This window comes from Pistacia vera, unplaced genomic scaffold (assembly GCF_008641045.1).
Source record: "Pistacia vera cultivar Batoury unplaced genomic scaffold, PisVer_v2 Contig501, whole genome shotgun sequence".
Lineage (NCBI taxonomy): Eukaryota > Viridiplantae > Streptophyta > Magnoliopsida > Sapindales > Anacardiaceae > Pistacia > Pistacia vera.
The window spans coordinates 431,788-448,210 of NW_022196337.1; the positions used below are offsets into that span (position 1 = coordinate 431,788).

Consider the following 16,423-nt stretch of genomic DNA (forward strand, 5'->3'; position numbering starts at 1 on the left):
TTCTCTCCAAGCCTCTTTCAATCTCTCTTAATCTCTACATTATTAAGTTTTTTATTTTTCTCTACATTCTCCCCATCTTAAAATACCTAAAGACAACCTTTTATAGTGCTAGGGATGTGGGAAAGTGATGGGAAAATCCTATACATAATAGGAGAATAAAACTTGGATTAAGCTATACAATGATACTTAAGCATCTAGGATTCCTACGCTATGCCTTGGTGCCAAAATTTTATGCTGCGACATAGAATCGTAAACTATGCACGCCTGCTGTGGCATGAAAAAGTATCTACCGCGGCACCAACATATCCTTAATTTAGAACATGTAAACATCAAAATATGAAGAAGTAATTAACATAATAATTGTAGCCATTTGAGTCATATTTCCAATGGTCTAATAATCACCCCAATCCAAGGTCTACAGCTCAAGNTCTCTTAATCTCTACATTATTAAGTTTTTTATTTTTCTCTACATTCTCCCCATCTTAAAATACCTAAAGACAACCTTTTATAGTGCTAGGGATGTGGGAAAGTGATGGGAAAATCCTATACATAATAGGAGAATAAAACTTGGATTAAGCTATACAATGATACTTAAGCATCTAGGATTCCTACGCTATGCCTTGGTGCCAAAATTTTATGCTGCGACATAGAATCGTAAACTATGCACGCCTGCTGTGGCATGAAAAAGTATCTACCGCGGCACCAACATATCCTTAATTTAGAACATGTAAACATCAAAATATGAAGAAGTAATTACCATAATAATTGTAGCCATTTGAGTCATATTTCCAATGGTCTAATAATCACCCCAATCCAAGGTCTACAGCTCAAGCAATAGTCGAAATACTAAAGAAGATGCAAAATTGAAGCATTTTCTGTAATGACTTCTTTCTACTAGTATACTTTAGAATATATACAATAAAATCATACATACTTAGCATATGAAAATAGTTGGGCCCAAATTTTTCTTTTACTTATAAAATATAATTCTTTACATATACTAAAACAACAAGTACAAAAACTTAGTAACGGTGGACAGTACTGCCAATTCTCTCTGCTCGACGACTCCCTTCCGACCGCTGCTCACCTATTTCATGCAAAAACATGGAAAAACAACAGGGTGAGCACAAAAATACTCAGTAAGTAAATCCCTTAACTCTTCTCCTTCTTTGGTTCTTTCCTTACTTAATTCTTTTCTTCTTTCTTTCATTCTTAGTTCTTTCTCTTTTCTTTCTCCGTTTCTAATTCTTACTGTTCTTTCTTTCTTCCTAATTCTCGTTGTTCTTTCCTTCTCTCTGTTCTTTTTTTCTCTTTGTTCTTTCTTTCTATTTTTTTTTCTATTCTTTCTAACCATGATGGAATTCATGGTAATATGCATGAATGAAATGTATATGCAATAATGCATAAAAATGCATTTTCTTTCTTCTTTCTATTTCTTTTCTTTTCTTTCTATTCTTTTCTTTTCTTTCTTGTCTTGCTTGCTCAAACTTCTCCTTTCTTTCTTGTTTTTCTTTTCTTTTCTTTTCTTTTCTTTGCTTGTTCAAGCTTTCTCATTCTTTCTTATTCTTGTTCTTTATTCTTGCTTATTCTTTCTTTTCTTATTCTTATTCTTTCTTTTCTTATTCTTATTCTTTCTTTTCTTATTCTTTGCCGATCGGTCTCGGTTGATGCATGGATTTGGAACCTTGGCCGTGTGAGTGAGTACAGTCCTCATCTACATGCACTCTTGCGGACCATACAAATTCTTCTTTCTTCTTAGGCCACTCAATTAAAGTGGCATGCATGTAGGAAATTCTTCTTGGTACAACCCTCATCCACATACACTCTTACGGGTCATACAATTCTTCTTCTTCTTATGCCACTAAATTAAGGTGGCGTGTATGTGGGAATTTCTTCTTAACACTCACGGTTCCCCATCACATCAACCTATTCTTTTCTCTTCTTTACCATTTTCTTTCTTTCTTTAATTCTTTAACTAATTTTGAGTGAAAATACTATTTTACCCTTAATGCAAGTTTAAGGCAATTTCTTCATATTCTCTTAAAATAATTCTAACAAAAATCAACTAAGGGCTATAAAACATAATTTAAATCATGTACCTCCATGTTGGGCGTTACATTTTCTAGGTTTTGCATGTCATGGTAAATATGCCATAACTTCCTCGTTTCAACTCCGATTCTCAAACCGTTTATTTCTAGTTGTCACACATTCTCTTGCCAACATTGTCTTTCATCTGAATATTATTCCTAAGCTTTTATGCCCTAAAAACACAACAAAATACTATGATCCAAGAAAGTGCATTTATGATACGACTAAGTTAGCTCATGCAAATTAACCCTAATTCCCCATAAACAATACCTATAAATCACTAAGTATAAGTGCATTTTCAAGCACTTATCACTCATTGTAAGAGGATATAGTGACTCTAGTTTTCAAACTAACAAGGATGATTATCAATCTCAAATAGTGTTTGTATTCTGTCTCAATGAGTTGGAAGGAGCTAGAAAAGCTCAAAGCAAAACATTGTAGTGGACTCTAGAACAAAGGCTAAGTACATTGCATTGTCAGATGCTACCAAAGAGGCAGTTTGGATCAAGAAGTTCATTACTAAACTTGGTGTGGTTCCAAACATTGTTGAGCCAATAGAGATGTTCTATAACAACAATGGAGCTGTTTTACAGGTAGAGAACTATGGTCTCATCAACGATCCAAACATATACTTAGATGATTCCATCTGATTAGAAAAATCGTTTAGAGAGGAGATGTACATATTAGCAAAGTATCTATGGACAACAACGATGTAGACCACTCACGAAGGCTCTTCACAGTCCTCATTTGGTATAAAATACATGAATGATTGGCTATAGTGCAAGTGGGAGATTGTTAGAGTAGGTGCCCTAGAGCCAATCAATTAGTTGTAAATTGAGTCTTATGTATAATGTTTATCTATTAATATAAAAGGCGATAATATTCATTATATCGTGTAAATTGTATTTAATTATATGTAGTGATATATGTCCTTAGAATAGTAGAACCGTGACAAGGCTATCCAATGTTTTAAATCTTGATTGTGAGGACCCTATGAGCACTTATGGTAGCCATTCTAGAAACGTATGTAGCCTCAGTATTATTCTAACCTAGGGTACAGATAATACAGTAAGGCTATCATAGCATTGAATGACCCTACCAAAAGGTAGTGACAGGTCTGGCATGTTAAGGTTGTTAGATGACAATCTGGTACAACGGATGAGTGCTTGTTGACTGCAAGTTCACTGGATTGACTCACCGGAGGATTCCATGTAGATGGTAAACCTAGTGTCTATGGAACAAATCCTCTTACGGATGGTGGTGCATGTGATCCTAAGACTTGAGATCATCGGAATGTCATGTTGATGCGTGTTTACTACAACATGCAAAAATGTAGCAAGTATACTAATCGCACAAGTAATAAAATGATGAGTAAAGAATCGTTCCCACGAGGATTGTTAGCTAAGCACTAAGTTTCCTAATGTTATCAAGTTGAAGCAAACGATTTCTTTGGATTGATGGGAGCTAATTGCAATTAAACTTAATAATAAATTTTAAACTAAAATTTAACTAAGAGTGCAATATTAAAACACGGATAATCAATTCAAGTAAAACAGGTAGGGTTTTGACTTCATTTGGATTTTATGGGTTAAACCTAAAAATTACACTATAATCACATTCATACGCAATGGTTGTAAATCGAACTCACTAAAATGTTAAACATACCCTCTCGGGCTATGTTTTCCTATTCATCCTTATTAACCTTCCGCACCCAACAATTTGAAGGTTAACAATTCCAAACTCATTAAGCAAAAGAATCCTACAATGATTTCATTAATTCTTGAATCTATCTCTAGCATCCAATATTATAATGGTGATTACCCAAGAAGCCTAACATGACTCATTTCTCAAACTCATCATGTTCATCACATAAAGCATTAAAACTCAGAGTAAACACACAACCAAAGCATACTCATATGAAAATAAAACAATCAAACACTTAACCCATTAAAAATCCAAACTACTATCAAAACCCTAACCCAAAAATGGTTAGTTCATAGCTAAATTAATAATACAAAAACGAAAAACACAAATAATCAAGTTCAACATAATGAAACTGAGATAAAAGATAAGAAATCTCCCCAAAAGATGAATCCCTTAGTTAGAATCGAATCTTCACCCTTGTTACAATCCAAAATCGCTCAAAAACTCCTCCTAAGAATATGTAAAAGCTGTTTAACCTAAAAACGAAGATTCTTGGACAAAAGGCTTAGTTTTTCTTTTATACCTTGCCCAAAAACACACACAAAGTAAAACTGTGCATTTAACAAAACTGCAAATAATGACTGTCGCCGCGGCGAAGAAAGAAACAGATCTGGAGCGTGTCTGGCATACTTCGCCGCGGTGAAGGACAAATCTTCGCTAGGGCGAAACTACTTGACAAGTTCTGAATTTACAGAACTGCCACTTTGCTTGCTTCTTCGATTCCTTCTTCAATTCTCGATGCTCTCCCTTTGGAACAAGCCTCATCGTGCTTTATCCCGCTTCAGAACTCTCCTAACTTCTGAGATCCGCTAACTTCTAAGTCAAAAACTTCAAATTTTGTCCTTATTTGCTCAAAAATGTCTATTTTAACCTGAAACAATTCAAGTCAAAATGCACCAAAAAGTACTTGAAATCCGAATAAAAAGTCTAAAGAAAACTGTATAATCCACGGATTATCACATGTGTATGCAGTGGTGTAGTTTAACACTAGTTTAACGTAACCATTTTTAGGGTTATCAATACGGTGGCGATTGGCTACATTATGAAATACATCATGGCTATGGTGGATTGATAAAGGATTCATCACTCTTGGTTACGAGAGTAGTTATCTCACTGCGCAGTTTGGTTAGTTGGCAACAACATCAAATCAATGGCCACAATGGAATTGAGTTATCACTCAAATCCAATTTTATCTAGGTCGTCAATTTAATAACCAAACACCAAAATATCAAGGATGTTATCTAAGGATAACACTATTTCTATACCTCAGCCATGATAAGATAATGAGTGATAAAAGGATTAGATTGCACGGTAACTGTACCGTTGATATGTATCAGGTCTTCGTTGATCTCTACTTGTTGGTGGTCTTGATGCCTTGCTAGAGGTCAATCTTGGTCTATGTCTAGTGAGACGATTAATTGGTGGTTAATCATGATACTATTCACTGCCAACATGATAAAGAGCCTACAGGTCATACACATAAGAAGGTTAAATACCGGAACACTTATTTGGATAAAGGTGATTTAGGAAGAAAAGGTAGTTTGGTCTTTTCACAAAGAAAGGGTAATTTGGTAATTTTGTATAGGTTGTCGCCTATGTATATTTCTTAGTGAAATAGAATAAATAAAAATTATGTATTTAATATTAAATATATTTATTATATTAACATTAATTGAATAAATTAAAATTACCTAATTAATATTAAATATATTTATTATATTAATATTAATTGAAGTCTAATAATTCTTTCCTAAATTGGTTTGGGGTAAAACATATTCCAATTCGGAATATAATTGAAATCTAATAATTCTTTGCTAAACTATTTTAGGATAATATCTATTCCAAATAGGAATAGAATATAATCCTTTCTAGGAATAGAATAGCAACCTATTCCAAATTGGAATAGGGTCTAAGTGTCACTATATAAGTGAACTTGAATTAGATTTTAAAGGTTTAGGGTTTAGGGTTTAAGCATCATATTCCAAATTGGAATAGGGTTTAAGTGTCATTATATAAGTGAACTTGAGTTAGATTTTAAGAACTTCTTACAGAGAAAAATAATGGGCGTTATTTTTAGAGAGAGAGATTGTGCAAGAAAAACCATAGCCACCCTTTTTGCAAATGATGACATTCACTAAACCAAACTAGCATTTGATTGTTCTTGATCAAGTTTCAGATTTCTTCGTGTGGATATCGTTTGTGCAACTCTCTTCTTGAGTTGGATTGCAAAGAATTTCAATTTAGTGGAGCCTTCAAACGTTGATATGATAATCTAATCTTTGTATGGATTTTTTCATTAATTCAACATGTAGAAAAAATAATTAATTACCCAAATTCATGGGAGAAGGAATTATTTAATTTAAAATTGTTTTTCCGCTGCGTTTGATCGAATAATTTTGAAATGTTGATGTAATGAAGTTACAGAAGTGTTTGCGTTTATTGATTATGTTTTTGAGAACTTGTTGAGGAAGTTTGTGGATGAAGAATATTCATTGAAGTGTTTGTGTTGATGAATGATTGTTTGAAAATATTTGTCTTTGTTAAAGCATTTTTACGCTTATTACATTTTGTGTATGGAAAGCTTGTTGTGAGGGGGAGCTTTTGCTAAAAAATGTAAATAATTTTGGTTTAAATTTGTTGAAAGGTTATGCTTATTGAAAGGGGGAGAGTTATTGCATTTTCTTAATCTTTATTAAACTCAATTTTGCTTAGTTTTTTCATCAATAAAAAAGGGGGAGATTGTTGAGCCCTAATATGATTTTATGTGCCAAAACTAATCAAAAGAATGTTTAAAGAACTAACAAATGTGAAAAGGCATGACATAAGTCATAACCGAAATGAAAAACACAGTTTTCTAACTGGAACGACCGCTCACGTAGATGGAACAGCCATTCCAATAAGTTATTTCTGGAAAATAACTCTCAATCAAGCCATTCCATGATGGAAATTGTCTCTCAATGAAGGAATTTTAAGCTTTTGATTGTCAAGGCCCCACGGTGAACGCAAGTTGTAGACGATAAAATCTACCCGGAATTATCACTGGGGTGTTGAGCCACTAACAATAGGGGTGTTCAAAACTGGCTAATCGTTTTCTTGAACCAAAACGGTTTTTGGTTCAAGAATTTTCCTGAACCAAAACCGAACCGGTTTAGGGGAAAACGGATTTTTCTCTTAGAAAAAACCGGTTAACCAGTTTTCCCCTTAAGGCTTAAACTAATTTTTTTTTTTTTTAATTTTCCTGATTTAAATTGTAAACATTAACAATACATATCCAAATAAAAATTACATTTTCATACATATGTAAAGGGGATTTAGGTTTCGGGATAATTTTTTATATTTTAATTTATAATATATATATAATATTGTAAACCGGTTTCAGTTAACCGGTTTGCATTTTCTCTCAAACCGGTAATTGAATCGAAAATGCGGTTTTTCAATTTCTATGAACTGAAACCGAATTGGTTTTTTGGTTAACTGAAAATTCTGTTTGGTTACTGATTCGATTTGGTTTTTGCATTTTTTTAACACCCCTAACTAAGAATCTCGAATTCTTGTAGAGAGACACAAACAACCGAACGTGAAGCACCTGGGGACACCGGTATGGTGTCTACTATAGGCACTTTGGCTCTCAAGTTAGCAAGGTTGTGACAAAAAACTGAGCGAAAGTAAAGGTACGGAAGGTTACTATGTTTCAGGGCTAGGCAAACTGATTTCATCGTAGAAAGGTCGGAACTCGGCTCTACAGGAAAAAATGGCTAAAGTCAGGGGAATTATGTGAGGCTTGCATTAGAATACTTGGATTCTAGACTTATTGGCTGAATAAGAGCGTAAAAGAATTATCAATTATGAATCAATCGATCTTGAATGAATCTATCCCTCTCTATTCGAGAAGGCAAGCCTCTGCTTTTGTAGTAAGCTATGAAGGTTTTAGTCTTAGTAAAACTAGAAGTTCTATGGCTTATCTATTTAGGAGTAGTAGTTTATATGAAACCAGAATACTTGAGGAAGAAAGTCATTGAAAGACTTAAACCCGTCAAAACCTATGAGAATCCTGATAGGACTTGGAGTTCGTGAATGTTAGAGTTTGTATGGGACTTTAAGACTCATTGAATATTCGAGATTGCCAAAGACTAATAGTCTTAGGTCGCTAGACTCTTTGCAGAATTATGAATCTACAGTGAGCCAGTATTCGCATGGAGCTTAGAAATCTTAAGGCGTTAAGACCTTTATGGAGTTCAAAGTTAGATGAGCTCGGGACCTTTGGACAACTCGCCTTGCATTTGAGCCAAGCTCATCAGAGAGATCTAGCTTGCTGAGTGACCCAGATCGTGATATGGCTTCATAGTGTAACCCAACTCGTGGAGTGTTGTTATGCTCGTAAAATGGACCGACTTGGAGATTTGATCAACTCTTGGATTTAACCTTCTTAGGAAAAGACTTCAATGCAAGACCAACTGTATTCAGGTCTCGACTATTTTGCAAGATCAACCGTGGTTGAACCAAGGCTCTAGGCCATAATTGTGATTTAGGCCAACCGGAGTTGGGTCAAGGCATTTGGCCGTATAGTGATTATAATGCTACTAGGTCGTCAGGGGTCCAATGTGATTGTTTGCCCATACAACTAATTCATAGGTACATGGCCAGTATTGATTAGTATCCGATTGCCAATATTGATTTGATGGTGCAGAAGCAATTTTACTGCTTGGTGCTGAGAAATGCAATATGGTCAAGTTTATGAGGTTGTTTTGCTATTATTATTTTTATTATTGTCTATGAAGATCTTATACTGGAACATCAAGGGTATTGCAAACCTTGATTCTAACTTAGAATTGTCCAATATTTGTTGTTCTCATAAACCTGATTTTCTCTGTATTTCAGAGCCTTTGGTTCAATTTGATGTGATCTCTACAATTTTCTGGTCTTCTCTCAATATGCAGTTGGTTGCTATTGATAATAAGCCTAATATTCCCAGTATTTGGTTAAAGTTTGATTGAATAATTAGACTAATATGCCCAATATTTGGCTTTATAATTCTGATTTCTCTTTTGCTTTGTTTTTGTTTGCTATTTTTCTTTTTTCTTTTTTATCGTGAGCACAATTAATTTAGTTCATACCATTAAAAGTAATCCAATTTCGTGCACTACAGGTGATTCGATGGAAGATTGAGGCATTGATCCAGGTGATTCGAGCTCGAGCTCGAGTTTGAATTCGATTTTGACTCAATTACAACCGAGTTGAGCTTGGGTTCATGTTCAAGCTCGAGCTTGATTTTAACTTGGTTGTAATCAAGTAAAACTCAAGTAGAGCTCAAGCTTTAACTATTCTAGTCGACCCAAGCTTGAGCTTCTCAGTACTCAGGTTTGCTCGGCTTGATTGCAGCCCTTAAACCTGAGAGGTCCATATGTCTACATGGTTTGACCCTATCGAGGACCCATGAGTCCAACATCTATTTGGTTGGATCTTAAAGAGTCTACTTAGTTGCACCCGAGATTTAACACATCTCACCTCGGTAGCAAATGAGATTGGAATTCAAATTTGTAATTAAAATTGATTATTTCAAAATTTGGGTGAAAAGTAATTATGTTTGAATCTATAACAATCCTAGATTGGCTCTTACCATTTCCCCTTGAACAAATAAAATTATACCAAAGAGGCTGAGTTCCATAAACCCAGATCCCAAAAAATCAGCTGCGCAAACTGCAATTGGGCCTAGAAGGTTTTGAAGGCCCATGAAGTTCGTCTAAGTTCTTGGGAAGGCTGAAGCTGGTGATTAAGATCCAAAGTGTGACCACTGCATTATCCATGGAAACAAAAATGTGACTAAAATAAAAACAACTTAATTAATTATTGAACTAAAAAAAGCACTTAAACTTGAATATTTTGAGTAAGACAACCAAATATGTTTTATATAACAAATTGAATATTTCATTAAAGTATTATTGTTTAATAAACTTTCTGTATAATTGGCAAAGGCAAAGCAGATAATAAAGAGATTATTAAAATATATATATATATATATGTAAATAGCGTAGAGGAAACGAGCTTTCTACTCACGCCTTATTTGTAATAAAATTAAAGATTGGGCAGACGGCACGCTTAAATAATCTCTTGAGGAGCATGTACATAATAAATGAATGGTCCGGGTGAAGCTGATGTGATTATAATTTATCACTTCTTTTCATAACAGAAAGAGATGGTACATTCATTATTAGTTTAGGGTCCCATGTCCACCCCTCTCATTTTAACTCTATGGATATTTTATGGCCACAAATTAAAGTAGCATCCATCGCAATCTTCTTTTCAAGTTATAGTTTTATTCGCATTAAGTGACGGATCAAGAATTAATTTTAGAGGTGATAAATTCAAAATAATATAATGTCAATTAGGACAAAGGTAAATACGTGGAATCAAATATGGAAATATTAATACAAATATAGAGTGATAAGTAAAAAAATCAAACCAAAATAATTTAAAAAGTCAACATCTCCCACTCATTACTATATGTCTATGACCGCATTTGATGATTATAATTAAAAACTAGCCTTTTCTAGATTTTACCATGAAACAAAAAAAATTATTGATCATCACTCCATGATTGTAAAAAATTCAACATTAATTAAGATACATACCGACTAATCCAGACATCCTCCTTAAAAAAAACAAAAAATTGAAAAGGTTACTTGTCTTGCAAGTTTAGTCTGTTTATTGTTGGGGCACCATATATATAATTTAGATTTATACATATTCTCTCCCCTTTCTTTTACCTTTTACGTCTTTAATTAATCCTTAATCAATCTATACATGCACTTCCAATTATTTTTTCCTTTTCACTTTTTCTTTACAAAAGATTTATTATTATATATATTTCCGAAATTTAAATTTATAAAGTATGCGCATGTGACTTATCATGTGAATTACTGTAGCTGATGTTACCAAGATTCAAGATTTGTGGCATCGAACTTGAATCCTTTTGTTAAATTATATAATTATTTATTTATGAGAGTTGTCTTTTGTGTGCCAAGTGCAGCTTTATTCCAAGTTTCCAACTAAACTTTTATTAATTGTCTGTCTGTCACCCTTGTCATCTACCCACCTTGTCCGTATCAAACTTAACTACATATTTTCTCTCTCATTTCCGGTATATCTCAAAATATCTATTAATTATAATGGAATTCCACCTATCTGAAATAATTGGTTAGTGAGTAATTTAGTAAAATTTGTTAGTTCAATTTTAATATTTTTTTATTATTTCATGGATTTAAAGGGATCTATACCTTTAGGTCTTAATTATTTAATAATTTATATGTGTTATACCTAAAAAATCAGGGATGACGTTAGCCTACGTTAGTAGACACCAATCAGAGTTCAGGAAAGTTTTGTACCATCTAAGAGCTACCACGTCGCTCCATGACAGAAAGAATATGGATTTCACCAACTTGGCAGATTTAGGTTTTATCTATGAGTGATTGAGGGCCACACACATGTCCAAGTCCTAAGTAATTTGAAGATATTTCCTAAGTTACCAGTCAATGGGAGACAAAGAAGGACTTGCACGGCACCTACCCACTTGCAGATTTGTAATCATCACCTTGAATTTCTCAACTATAAATAGATGACTCCGTCTCTCATTTTCGGGATTCTGATCTTGAACCCTCATTCTAATTATAATCTTTATTTTCAAAGCAAAGATAATCCGCGAGAAAAAGACTTACTTAATATTCTCTTTAAGTACTCAGTTATTATACCTCTGCTCATTGTTCGCTATACGCGACCTCTTATAATCTCTTATATATAAAAGAAGCAATAGACGTAGGATTCGCTTTAGGCATCCGAACCACTTTAAAAATCATATATCTCATTTATTATTTAGCATTTTGTATTTGGTTACGTGTAATTTCTAAAAACAGCTTAGCACTTTACACGTGAGAGTCATTGATGTCAAAATCACGTATCAACAATATGCATACTCATTGTTATATATATACTTGCACATGTTGATGCAACATTTCTTTGTGGGTCAATGTCTTTTATTTTTTCATAATGAATTTTGTTGTGGTTATATATATATATATATATATATATATATAAAGCAAATCTTCTAAAGTAAATGAGCTTCATCAAAAGATAGCTAATAGATACGCCTCACTTTCTTGTGAGTATATATATATATAAGCTAAAGCAAATCTTCTAAAGTAAATGAGCTTCATCAAAAGATAGCCAATAGATATGCCTCACTTTCTTGTGAGCATATATATATATAAGGGGCCCCAATTTATGCGAGGTGACACTTTGTCATAAATCATACTTGGGTATACAACGAGAATACTCAGACATGAAGAGGGAATTGACTCATATTTTCTTTTCACTTTAATTATTTGAAGCCGAATAGTCAAAATGTTGGGATAAGTATAGGCATAGTTATTTATGCAAGGTACATCTTTGTCAAAGAATCTTTCTGTGGGTGTGAGTGAGTGAGAAGAAATTGGTTACATAAAAGAGGAATTATATGCATAAAAAGCACACAAATTAGTATATTATATCAATAATTTGGGTGAAAATCATTTTACAACTCAAAAGCAAGGAAAACATGTCTTCCATTGATATTTCTCTTCTCTTCCATTCCCTAACTCTTTTCAACCTTTATGCGGGCCATTATGTCTCCCTGACATTTACCAAACTATATATATATATAGTATTTTATATTATATGAATGTGTTACACGAATCCATTTTAGTAAATTCACCCTTAAAACCAACTTATAATGAAGAGTTTAAAGGTTAATAAACCATCCACCCGCCTAAGGGTATTATCTGTTAGAACTTAAGCCTAAGGAAAAGCCCAATCTAAAAGACCTGCTTAATAGGTGGGAGAGCCTTTAGGCTTAAGTACCATACTTGATGGGTGTGAGATCTTGATGTAGGATCCTAACATTGCACCCCCTTTTAAGAGCCGATGTCCATGACGGTTTTCACTCTATCGACACTAACCCGACAGTAGCTCGTTCTCCCTTTGGGCGGTTTTACTCACCTATCAGTTATTCGATGTATCACCCCCTCCCAAGAAAAGCATATTGCACCTTAATCTAACCTATATATAATCATTTCCGTAGCCCAACTCTCAACAAAAAACATCAATGTTAGAACTCAAGCCCAAGGAAAAGCCCAATCCAAAAGACTGGCCTAATAGGTGAGAAAGTCTCTAGGCTTAAGTACCATACTTAGTGAATGTGAGATCCCGATGTGGGATCCTAACACTCTCCCAACTATTAGGCAGATCTTTTGAGTTGAGTTCTTCCTTGGACTTGAGTTCTAACATTATCCCTCTCCAAGTTATTATGTCCCGTGCAAGTACTCGTTATGCATGATAGTTGACTCTATTAACAATTATTACGAGCCCCATGAAATAAAACTCACCTGTAAAACCAACTTATTAGGGGAGGGACCTTAAGGGTTAATAGACCACCTACTTACCCATACTTAGTAGACGTGAATCCTAACAGAACGATGATTAATTTTTACAAGGTAAAAATTCAATTTTTATCAGCCTTGAAAGATACGGTTAAAGTTGAGATTAAATGGTGATCAACCTATAAATTCTTGAATTGGAGACAACTTATAATAACTTTGCATTGGATGCTCTGTCACAGTCAGGCAGGTCATTTTCTCTGTTCAACTTTATTAATAGTGTAATAAGATGAATATTTGGCTGCGTTTTATGTATAATAAAATTATATAATATATACCATATATACCCTTTTTCAGTTTAGAAATAGAACCCCACCACTGAATTATCTTTAAGTTCCCACCGGCCACCAGAAGCCAGTTGGTATATAACTAGTGGCCTTAACTAGATAAAATCATCACATTTATTCAAATCTATGGTCACTAAAGTTAATATAGCTACCACACTTTGAATAACATGGGCAGCGATTAGCTATACAGCCTTCCATTTCAGGAAGCTTCATGCCAATGGGCCAATTTATGATTCATGCTTGCTGTATTTTTAACTTTGTTCTAATTTCCACTCAAACTTTGGGACATTTTTATCATTTCACTTTACTGATGAGGTGACATCGTCCAATTAAATAAAAATATTTATAATTAATTTTCAAAACCACCTTATAGTAATAGATAGTTATTCATAAATCATGAAAATTAGTAAATTAAAGAGAAAGTTTAACAAATATATGATATTGTATACCACTATGTTATTGGATGATTTCGTCACATCAACAAAACGAGATTGTAAAATTGTCACGTAATCTCATTTAATGGAAGAACAAAAGACAAATTAAAAAGAGTGATTATGTCGTACTCATGCTGATTGCTAATGTATTTCCTCGCAATAATTGTCATATAGTACAACATTACTAATATTGTATACCATTATTTTATTAGACGATCTTACCATGCCAACAGCGTGAGATTGTAAAACCGTCACTTAACCTTATTTAATGGGAGAACAAAAGACAAATTAAAAAGAGTGATGATGTCATAGTCATGCTGATTGCTGATGTATTTCGTCACAATAATTATCATACAATACAACATTACTAATATTGTATACCATAATTTTATTGAACAATCTTATCACGTCAACAACGTGAGATTGTAAAACTGTCACATAACCTTATTTAATGGGAGAACAAAAGACAAATTAAAATGAGTGAGGATGTCATACTCATGCTGATGTATTTTCTCACAGTAATTGTCATACAGTACAACATTACTAATATTGTATACCATTATTTTATTGGACGATCTTACCACGTCAACAACATGAGATTGTAAAACTGTCATATAACCTTATTTAATGGGAGAACAAAAGACAAATTAAAAAAAGTGATGATGTCATACTCATGCTGATTTCTGATGTATTTCCTCACAGTAATTATCAAGCATTACTAATATTACATATCATTATTTTATTAGACGATCTTATTTACGTGAGATTGTAAAACTATCATATAACCTTATTTAATGGGAGAACAAAAGACAAATTAAAAAGAGTGATGATGTCATACTCATGCTGATGTATTTCCTTACAGTAATTATCATACAATACAACACTACTAATATTATATATCATTATTTATTAAACAATCTTATCACGTCATCAACGTAAAATTGTAAAACTATCACATAGCCTTATTTAATGGAAGAACAAAAGATAAATTAAAAAGAGTGATGATATCATAATTATGCTAATTGCTGATGTATATTGACATGCATTACAACATTACTAATATTGTATATCATTATTTTATTGAAAGATCTTACCACGTCAACAACGTGAGCTTGTAAAACTGTTACATAACCTTGTTTAATGGAAGAATAAAAGACAACTTAAAAAGAGTATTGATGTCATACTCATGATGAACTTTCTCACAATAATTGTTATACAGTACAATATTACTAATATTATATATTGAATCGATCTTATTACATCATCAACGTGAGATTGTAAAACTATCACGTAACCTTATTTAATGGAAAAATAAAAGACAAATTAAAAAGAGTGATGTTGTCAAACTCATGCTGGTTGCTGATATATTTCCTCGCAGTAATTGTCATCAGTACAGTATTACTACTAGGTCTTGAAAAATTAAAAGAGTATGAAATCCATAAAAGATCAGAAACCTAACCCATCTGGATAATTACGACAAATAGAAACATAACCTAAAACGTATTAAATTTGTCATATATATCTTTTACATATATGTACAATATTGTACGGTCATATCAAATATTTGAACAAGAAGCAAAATTACTTAATACAGAGTCTAAACAGTAATCGAACATTCAAACTTGAACTTAATTTCTCATCTCATTACCGTTGCCATGATTTACCTGTGACTGCAGCGGTAGATTGTGCTGGGATAACTCCTCCTGAGGAACACCTCAGTTATTAAAAAAAACAAAAAGATGAACAAATTAATTCCACAAGAAAGGCTCCTGTTCATACCAGAATCCATAATCAACAGGTTCGGATTGGGTTAGCTGCCATGCAAAAGAGTCCCAAACCTCATCAATTTGATGAATTCCATCAAGTGAGAGATCGGGAAGGCCAAAGAATGCATCATCTTCATATTATTATTATATAATAATGAGGTTGAGGATTCTTGAGAAGCCACAGTACTCTCTGGGGAGAGTGGATGTTCAAGTTGATGGGCATGGGGTATGGGGTAGGTTAAAGCAGCTGCTTTTGCAGCAGCAATTTGTATGTCCTTGGGCGATGAAGTGGCCGGACGGGGAAGCTGGTGAACTAATTCCGGGAAATTTAGGTGAGCCGAGTGGCCTTTAATTGCAAGAGCGGCAACATCATGAGCTCGAGCAGCCATTTCAGGAGTTGCATAAGTCCCTAACCAAATTCTCGATTTCTTCCTGGGCTCTCTTATTTCCGAAACCCATTTCCCCCATTGACGCATTCTTACTCCTCTATAAGTTAGATGCTTCTCATCATTAACCACCTTTCTTTTGCTTTCATTAGCTCTGGAAGAAGGTGAATGAGAATGAGAAGAGCTTGAGGGTTGAGCTTCACATTCAACCTTGATTGCAGCTTCCATTGAGGTTTGCTCTGTTTTTGTGAAAATGTTGTTGTTAAAACGATCACAAAATGATCCTTTTATCAC

At 33.6% G+C, this 16,423-nt stretch overlaps 1 pseudogene; it reads right to left on the reverse strand.

Moving 5' to 3' along the window:
* Positions 1–15,476: 15,476 nt before the first annotated feature.
* On the reverse strand, positions 15,477–16,423 carry LOC116105639 (annotated as a pseudogene).